The following is an 8,737-nucleotide window of genomic DNA, read 5'->3' on the forward strand; positions in this document are numbered from 1 at the left end:
TAGGGAATGACTAAGCCACTGTTGCATATCACATCAAAAAATCCAAATTAGTAACTGGGGAATGTTATCAGACATCAAGTTCAAATGATGACATGAGTCTCGAGAGGTTGCTTTATTCCCTTTGGCTTTATTGTCATTCCCCCAAGCCAGTGATGCTATGAACGTGTGATGAGTGTAAAAAAAGAATTATAAGAAACTTAACTCTTACCACCAAAAGCTTTCTTTTTTTGAACAACCAATAAAAGACCGTTACTTTTATGGGTCCGCGATGGTTTTATAATCTTTATGACATAATCAAGAGGAGTTTGAAGGTCAACAGGAGATGCGGTTTCCTGTCCTTAAACTGCACTCACAGGTCTCAAAATGTTTTTGCCTGAAATTCCTATTTGGTTCTAGTGCATCATCCAGATCAACTGATTTCCTTCCCTCAGAATCACCGGAGGTATTTGACTCATCATTCATCACTTGCCATGACCTCTTAGCTGGAAATGCAATAATTAGCTTCGATGAAGACCCTGACGATCCTATCTTCATATTGCACAAACTCATGCTTGTCCCCTGTGATGCAACCTGAATATGCCGTCAGATTTTATTATGCTAGAAATGCTGCCGTGCAAATTCAGCAACCGGTGCTCTGTCATTTCATTAATTGATGAAATTTAAAGATTGAATTAAAATAATTTTATTAAGCTGGTATAAATGAATAGCACTGTGTTTATTGTGGAAATTAGAAACAATGTGTTATTGACCCCCCGAATTTAACACACATTAGTGTATTTACATCTCTATTGCAGATCAACTCAAATCTGAGACGTTGCAAAACATGTTGAAAATTAACGAAATTACCTCCAAAGCTCGAAGCAAGGAAAACAACCTGACTTTATCCTCTCATGAGGGTTTTTCTTTCAATCTTCTTTTTAATTATAGGGGAGTCTGTTGAATTGCATCAGCAGCAAAAACCTATGTATAACAGTCTCCTACTATACTCTTTGTCTTTGTTGGCTCAGCATTACTCCCAACAGTTTCGCTTGAGCAAGTCACTCTCAATTGTTGTTTTACTGTAGATTGATATTACTAGTTGGAGCAAAAATGTGTGTGTGTGTGGGGGGGGGTCGTGTAAAGGTCAATGTAAAGAAATATGCTTCACAGTGATTGGTTGACAAATTGTGAAAAGTGAAATCCAAGAAGACCAAAACTCCTTTAAGACCTTCCAGCTCACAATTGAACCTAAACGTAGTACCTCTCAAAAAGCGTCATAAAAATGCAAGATTTGAACGGCACAGATCTTGTGACAACACAAGTTTTCCACACATTACGGGGGGTCCTCGGTTTATAATAGGCTGGTTTGATGTTATGAACGATGTGCAATGAATGCATATACATTCCGGTAACCCCAGCCCCCAAACAAACACATACATCTACCAAGGAAAAACAACACGGTACTGTAAAATTACAACACATTAAACCATAAAGTCTAATTCTCACACACTCACTAATACAGTAGTGTGTTGATGAGTGCCTTCATTTATGTGTGGCTGCGTAAGTGAAATCAGGAGATGCAGTTGTTCTATCTCCTCCGGTGCCAGGTGTACGGTCGTCTTCAGTGTTAGAGCCGCATGCAGAATAAATACCGGAACATTCACAGGGTGTTCACTGGCAGAGCTAGAGGGTGGAACCTTGGAATATGTTGGAGGCCCTCAGGAACCAGGCTAGATAATTGACAATTTTTTTTTAAATTAACCCCATAGAGAACACGATGAATTGTTATCAAACGAAGTTTACCGGATCCTTAAGACCCCCCCATGGCCCCCCAACGAGAATAAAAATCCTTGTTTCGCCAGTACCTGCTGTAACCGAGCTGCAGTCAGCTGGGTCGGCCATTTCCCATGCCATTGATGTAGTCTGGTAGGAGAATCAATTTGTTCTGGGTCAATACATATGAGACCAATAAGCTTATACAATGGTTTATGGCGTAAGACTGTCTGTTGTTCGAATGCTAATTCCCACGAGCAGATGCTGTTGATATTCAATGAATGATATTCTGTCGCTGGTAAACGATGTGGTTAGGGTTAGGACAGAACGTATCATGAAACTCAAATCAATTCCAGCATAAATAACTGGTTCATCTGTTTTTTAATATTACAACAAAAGTAAAAATCAAGGAAACACTTCGGTTTCATGTTTACACATGTATGTGATTAAAAATACTGCTTGTTAACTGTATTGGCAGCTGTGAAAAAAGCTCAGGCTTATTCCTTTTGTCTCCCTTGTTACATATGTTCCTCTAGTTTTGAAGTAGTTACTCTTTACATCACTTTTACAAATCCCATTATTTTGGATTCCAACTCAAACCATCAATCCCATCTTGTTACATCAGTCAAGAGGAACTGAATGGAATTGTTCTTGTTTGACTATATTTGATGTCGCAGCCAACTTGCTAATTACTCGCCTCCAGCCAGCCGCCATTTTAATCAAATTGGGTTTCTCCTCTGTTGGACTATAGCCCTTTTCCCCATCACTATAAATACATTACAATTAAAAAGGCCGAGTGGGAAGTAGACAGGCAAAACCGCACTACATCCATCACATCATGTGACTAACCAGACCAATACAAGAGAGGATGGGCCCGGCATGCTACGCAACAATTTCTGACATCTGCAATGGCACGTGTCGCAGACCGGTCGCCGAGGTTCTGTGCAACCCAATTTGTTGGTCATATGATGCAATATAGCCGTATGTATTTTATTTTATTTTGCGTCAGTCCAGCCGTGTGTACACAAAGATGTACAAGGTCGGAGTCACGCATTCACCAAATACTGCAGTTGTCCCAAGGTAGGCCGGTAACATGTACTGTATGCAAGCATTTTGAAATTCAGGAGTTTCAAAAAGAGTTGTATGTGTTCTTTGTCTTTATCCCATGATTCATAATTGAGTTAATTAGCATAACTTGTCCCAAATTAAAGAGATCCCATCCTCCCCTACTGGACTTTCCTCCCCTCTGTGTCACGTAAGTTAGTGACAATTTCGAAAGTCTCCAGCCAATCCTGAATTAAAAACCGGATGCATGTCTCCAATGGCACCATGACCATGGGACCAATTACATCAAGCTTGCTGTTCTATTAAAATGAAATCCCCAACTAAAACCATATGCGTGGGTGGATTTGTAATTTTTTTAACAGTCAATGTGCTGCATGTGAAGCCTCAGTTTCAATCTCAAGGACACACACATAATTCCCAGGATATTTCCCTTGGTCCCCACACTTCTCTTGGTTCCTGGGGGGACACATGGACACACTTGCATGCAAACAGTGCTGAGGAGGAAATCTCCATGACGACTCTAATATAAAAAAAGTCCAAGCCCTCAGTTAGCCCGGGTTGAGGTTCAAGAGTGTGTGAGGAGGCCTGGTAAAATGTGCTCAAGTTTACTGTTTTTGTCTGCAATACACAGCCAGTGAATTCCAGGGCTTTGTCTTTAATTGAGGTTTACTTGAAGAGCTTTTCTCCAAAACAATTTGAATATTCTGACGATGTATATCTGCAGTTCTTTTTTTTTACCAAAAATAATCTTATTAAGTTCAAAGAATTTTTTAGATCAGTTTGAATATGTTCAGCAAAAAACAGCATGGCCTGGGAAATCCAATTTATTCTAAATCTGATATTCATCTCGAGCTGCTTAATCGGAGGCAGAACAGGACAACCAGCATGCCATTTGTGTTTGACTTCTTGTGCAGATATTGTAAATTCTAATTATACACCATACAATGTACATTTCATTGACACCAGGACCCCAAGTGTTTTTGTGTGTGTGTGAACTTTTAAGTTTGGCCTGGTGTCTTCCTTCGCCAAAATATTTTGAAACCTGCAAAAACCTTGAGATTTTACTGTTAATTCTTCATATTCCTCAGTCAGTGTTCTCCATAAACCAGTTCACATTTTATTGTATCCCGCTGGGAGGTGCTGGATTCATACTCTGTGTGAACGCAATGTATGTGTGTGGGCGCATGTGTGTAAGAGACCACCACGGTCACGGTTTCATTCTGTTGGATTCTATTCAACTTTTGCATGTTGGCCGGAACTTGAAAGCTCAACAACTGGTTTCCTGCATTCAAGGTTTGAGTTAGAGCCCACAAAGTGCATTTGAGCTTTTTACCTTAATGTTTCTTTGAGAATTGCGTAACTGCCCATGTGCATTATGACCTAAAGAAACGTCCAATATTTTTTGCTCTTCACCGTTTTGGGTTTTTAGATACCAAGCTTTCTCTCCAGAATGTTTTGATAGTCTGAGTTTCATTGCACCATGCTTGGATTTCAACCAAAACACGTTTTAGGCTTGACAATATACATTTTGGCAAATTGTAGTCTTGTCGGTTTAGAAAACAGTATTTATTACAATTAAAGCCTAATATCACAATTTCACACGCTAGACAATAAGATAAACCTTTGTTTCTTCTACTTCTTCTTTTTACTTGAACATTGCGCAATATGAGCAGACTAGACTGCATTTTCTTTGCCCCACAAAACTCAACTTTGTTTCGGTCCTGACCACGGAATTCTAATAACATCGGAATCCTGGAATTTGTTTTTTGGGGGAAAATGTTATACTTCATGAATCTCCTCCACAAAGTCCATTTAAACCCACTTTTCCTTCTTTGTAATCAGTCATTGTATTTACGATCTTCTTGCGCAACCCTGTTTCCAACTTATCACTCATATCTTGTGATCCCGTTTTTGCTCGGCTAATCTGGTTCTGGTTTCAGACTATTCTTGTTCATATACAAAGACACCCTTGTTCGCTTCATAAGTTAACGTTGATTTATAACTTAGAAAATTACATCAAAATTGACCAAGAGGTTAAGTGCAGGCTTATGTCCTAAATGGGTCAAAAACAGAAAGACAGAAAGCAGCAAAGTCAAAAGCTCCGAAGTGACTTGAGGCCAAACACAACATTCATGTGAACCCAATAACATACTTGGCAACTTCCCATCATCTCATTTAGAGGACTGCACTCCAATTATGTGGAGAAAGTTTTGCTTGTACAGTATTTACTGATATAGTATGTCCCTTTTCCCCAGTCAGTCCTATCCTAAATATTCCAATGTACACTTACTGTAGTAGTTGGAGATTGACAATGCGCTAGATTATAGCCATTGCAGTCCCTTGTCAGACTTTTACATTTATAAACTAATTTGTGGATTTATGGGTCGTAACTCCTGCATGGTAGAATGAAGGCAAGTCCAACAATGCTGACGTTGGGCTTATAGTGTATTGATGGACACACGTGGACAAAATTCCCGGTACGACTACCACATTTCCCATAAATCCCATTGCGCAGTGTTGTGAAACCTGAGCTCTTGCTCACCTGCAGTTGGATTAAATTACTTTTCTGTTTCCATGAGAGGCTGTGTGAAGGACACATGCAATAGCGCTGAGGTCATGAATACAATTGTGTTTAAACAAGATTGTATATTGATGTTAAAAATAAACATTTATTTTTGGTTTTGTACCATATTCCAGAGGTGGGCATTCCGTTTCCCTGGGCATCCCAGTTTGCGGAATAAGGCAGGAGAAATTTTTATCCGTTCCTGCTTGCCGCCCGACTATAGTCGGGAGGTGCAGAGGACATTCCGCCACAGTTATATTGGTACTCACTCAGCAACTCACTTGTCAACAATTAGAGACAATGCTGATTTTATTTTTAAATAGCTAACAGAAGCCTCTTTTGTCAGACCATTCTTGGATCCGGCACATTCTATTATTGAATGACCCGTCATTAGGAAAAAATGCCTGAACGAGATGTTACTCTGATAGTGGAATTGCTTCATTTAGTATTTCGCCAAGGGCTCAGTAACTTTTTGGAAACCGAGAACTGTGTCTTGGCTACTGATCCGTGGGAGGTTTGATGAGCTTGAAGAGAATCTAAAAGTTGTCACTGTATTATCAAGAGGCATAGGCAAGTTTTAGCAAGTTTCAGCTTTAGACTTTAAAAGCCACATTCACTTTATTTTGGAAATGAGCAACATATATATGAGCAACATATAGAGATGAGCAACATATATAACAATATCTAGTATTTGTGTCACGATGTAGTGCGTTATGAGAAAAAGAGGTGAAAAGGCAACACAATGACTTGGAAATATTTGGTTAATGGTTAATGCTGTTTTTTTTGCATTTCCCGCGCATTGATCGACATCAGTGGATCATGTGCTTTAGCACATGACGCGGTGGATATTGAGGGCCTTGTTTGACCGAACAAGGAGCACAAAGGCTTTGATTCTGAAATCCCCCTTCGGCTTTTTGGTAGCGTCATTCAGATTGTATGGTGCGCATTATATAGTCTGCTTGAAGCTATGGGAATAGGCCGTGTGTTAAAGTATTGGCTAAGAAAACAGCGTCATCTTTTCATCACAAATGATTTTATTGAACCCCTCCCTCTCTTATGTTGCTGTCATTTTGGATCAACAAGTACAGTATGTTTACTTTGATAACAACTAACAAACACCATCTGTTTTAAAATATCACTTTAATGTATGCAATGACAACTTATTCAACAATTTAAGATCCTATCGATTGAAAGTCCGTAGGCAACATAACTCGGGTCATTCGGGCTAACAAAGCTGATCTGTTTTCTTTTTTCTTCTTTTTTTGATTAAACAATATACCCTAGGGTTCATTTGTCTAGTGTTCTTGACTGCTTCTGTCTTTACTTTTATTGTGTATTCATTCAAGATGAAGAAACAGCAGGCTTTGTGAACAGTAAGAACTCAGAGCATAGAATAAATTAATCTAGTTTCTGTGAGATTAATTTTAACAGACAATATTAGAATTCAAGACACTGCATTACAGAAAGACCAGGAAAAGATAGCTTTATAAATAAGATAACATCAGCTGTGGCCACCAATTTAATAGTAACAAATGTAAAAAACGTGCCAGGGTAGATAGCCAACATACGAATTTTTATAAAATTTTCAGTAAATGAAGCTTTAGATTATTTAAAAACTATATCTTGGTGAAGAAGACATTAAGAACACAGTTAGTTGAAGTCCTTTATGTGTGACGGGTGATTTGAAAAACTTCCTGTTGACTACTAGCAGTCGACATTACTGCCCTTTCCTGTCCTTTGACACTATTTTCTATTTAGGGCTCCTTGATTGTTTCAAAATAACCCTCAATTATTTAAGCTGTTTGATATGACAACCATACTAGATGAGTCAAATGGACCACAGAAAAGATGCTTGATGGAAATTTCCCTTTTGGCTTGAACCGACCATATCTCTGTTGCTGAATCTCTCACGGGATTTTCCCTCTGAACTCAGCACTCGCGTTGTTGTGGTGGTGGAACTTTGACACCCACTGTCCCGCCTTCGGAAAGATTTGGCGAGTGGTATTGTTTTCGTTGACCAATAATTTCCATGAAAGCTTTTGCGTAGGTGATACAAGTGCAGAGTAAATACATAAAGAATTGTGGATTGGGGTGTTAATTTTTTCTCATTCTGTGTCAAGGGAACTACCCAGATTTTGACCCTGCCCTGTCATCCGGAGTTCTCGTACTTTTCAGAAGACCAAAAAATGTTATCTTTGCTCACCTATTAAAGTTGTATCGTCAGTATTGCAAGCCATTTTTATCACATTAGATTTGTCAATCAAATGTTTCAATAAAACACGTGTGGATTGACCAGTTGTGTCAATATGTGTGAAAAAAATATGAAATTCACCAAATTGTGAAATCCTGTAAGACATTTTGGCCTGACCCCAGCACTATATCTAATGTAAGCGCAACATTGAGAAGAACATCTTTCTCATCATCTCTCCATTATGGTGTAATATTTAGCCACTGCATGTGCAATGATGAGATGCACTTTTCAACCATCCTGTAATTACTTTTGTATTAGTAATATGTTCCACACGAGGAGATCTTATTAGAGGAGTGCATGTGTTAAAGCTGAGTGCATTTACCAAAAGCTGCATCACAGATGAGCAGTCTCTAAATTAAATTTCATGGTGGCCTTTTGAAGTTGGGCCTTAAGTTGCATGTGTTTGTGGTTGTAAAAGGTTGTCTCTTGTAGTCGTCATCAGCAGCTCCCCCCGGGGAATTTTCAGAATGCTTTCACTGATTTGTCTCAGGTTTCAAGCACAGGGGTTAGACTGTGTTACAATTCGGCAGGCATGCAGGGTGATCTTAGCATTTGACTCACTGCAGGCAGTGAGCGGGTCAATTCAAATATCGATTACCAATCGGTTTCAATATCGGATCAATACCGACGTGATGACATGGATGCAATAGTTTCGCTCTTGTATGCACCACTCAAACAGGCAACGGTCTCGACTCACCGCTTCTGTTTCAGCGCGAAGCAGGCACAGTTTGAACCCCTCCCTCCCCTCCATCCTCCCTGCTTCTCATCTCCTATCTTCCGCCGCCAGGAGTCCACCCGCCCGCCAACACACATGGACTCATTCACAGACATACAAAGCAGCTCCCCGGACTTGTGTTCTACTTCATTTATCAGTTTGGTACTGGTTTGTCTGCTTTTTCCAGAAAGAGACTTGCACTGAAATGCAGTCTTTTTCCTATTGGATTCTCTGAACCCTCATTGAACTTTAAAATAATGTTTCTTCAACGGAAACTTTACTTAGCCATTTTCAGCAGTAAGAAATTCACAATTTGTCTATAATTTGATAGCTTCATTATTTTTCATGTACACTTAATACCTTTAAATACACATTTGCCACTTGAATATGC

The sequence above is a fragment of the Syngnathus acus genome, chromosome 6 (assembly GCF_901709675.1).
Source record: "Syngnathus acus chromosome 6, fSynAcu1.2, whole genome shotgun sequence".
In the NCBI taxonomy this organism is placed as follows: Eukaryota; Metazoa; Chordata; class Actinopteri; order Syngnathiformes; family Syngnathidae; genus Syngnathus; species Syngnathus acus.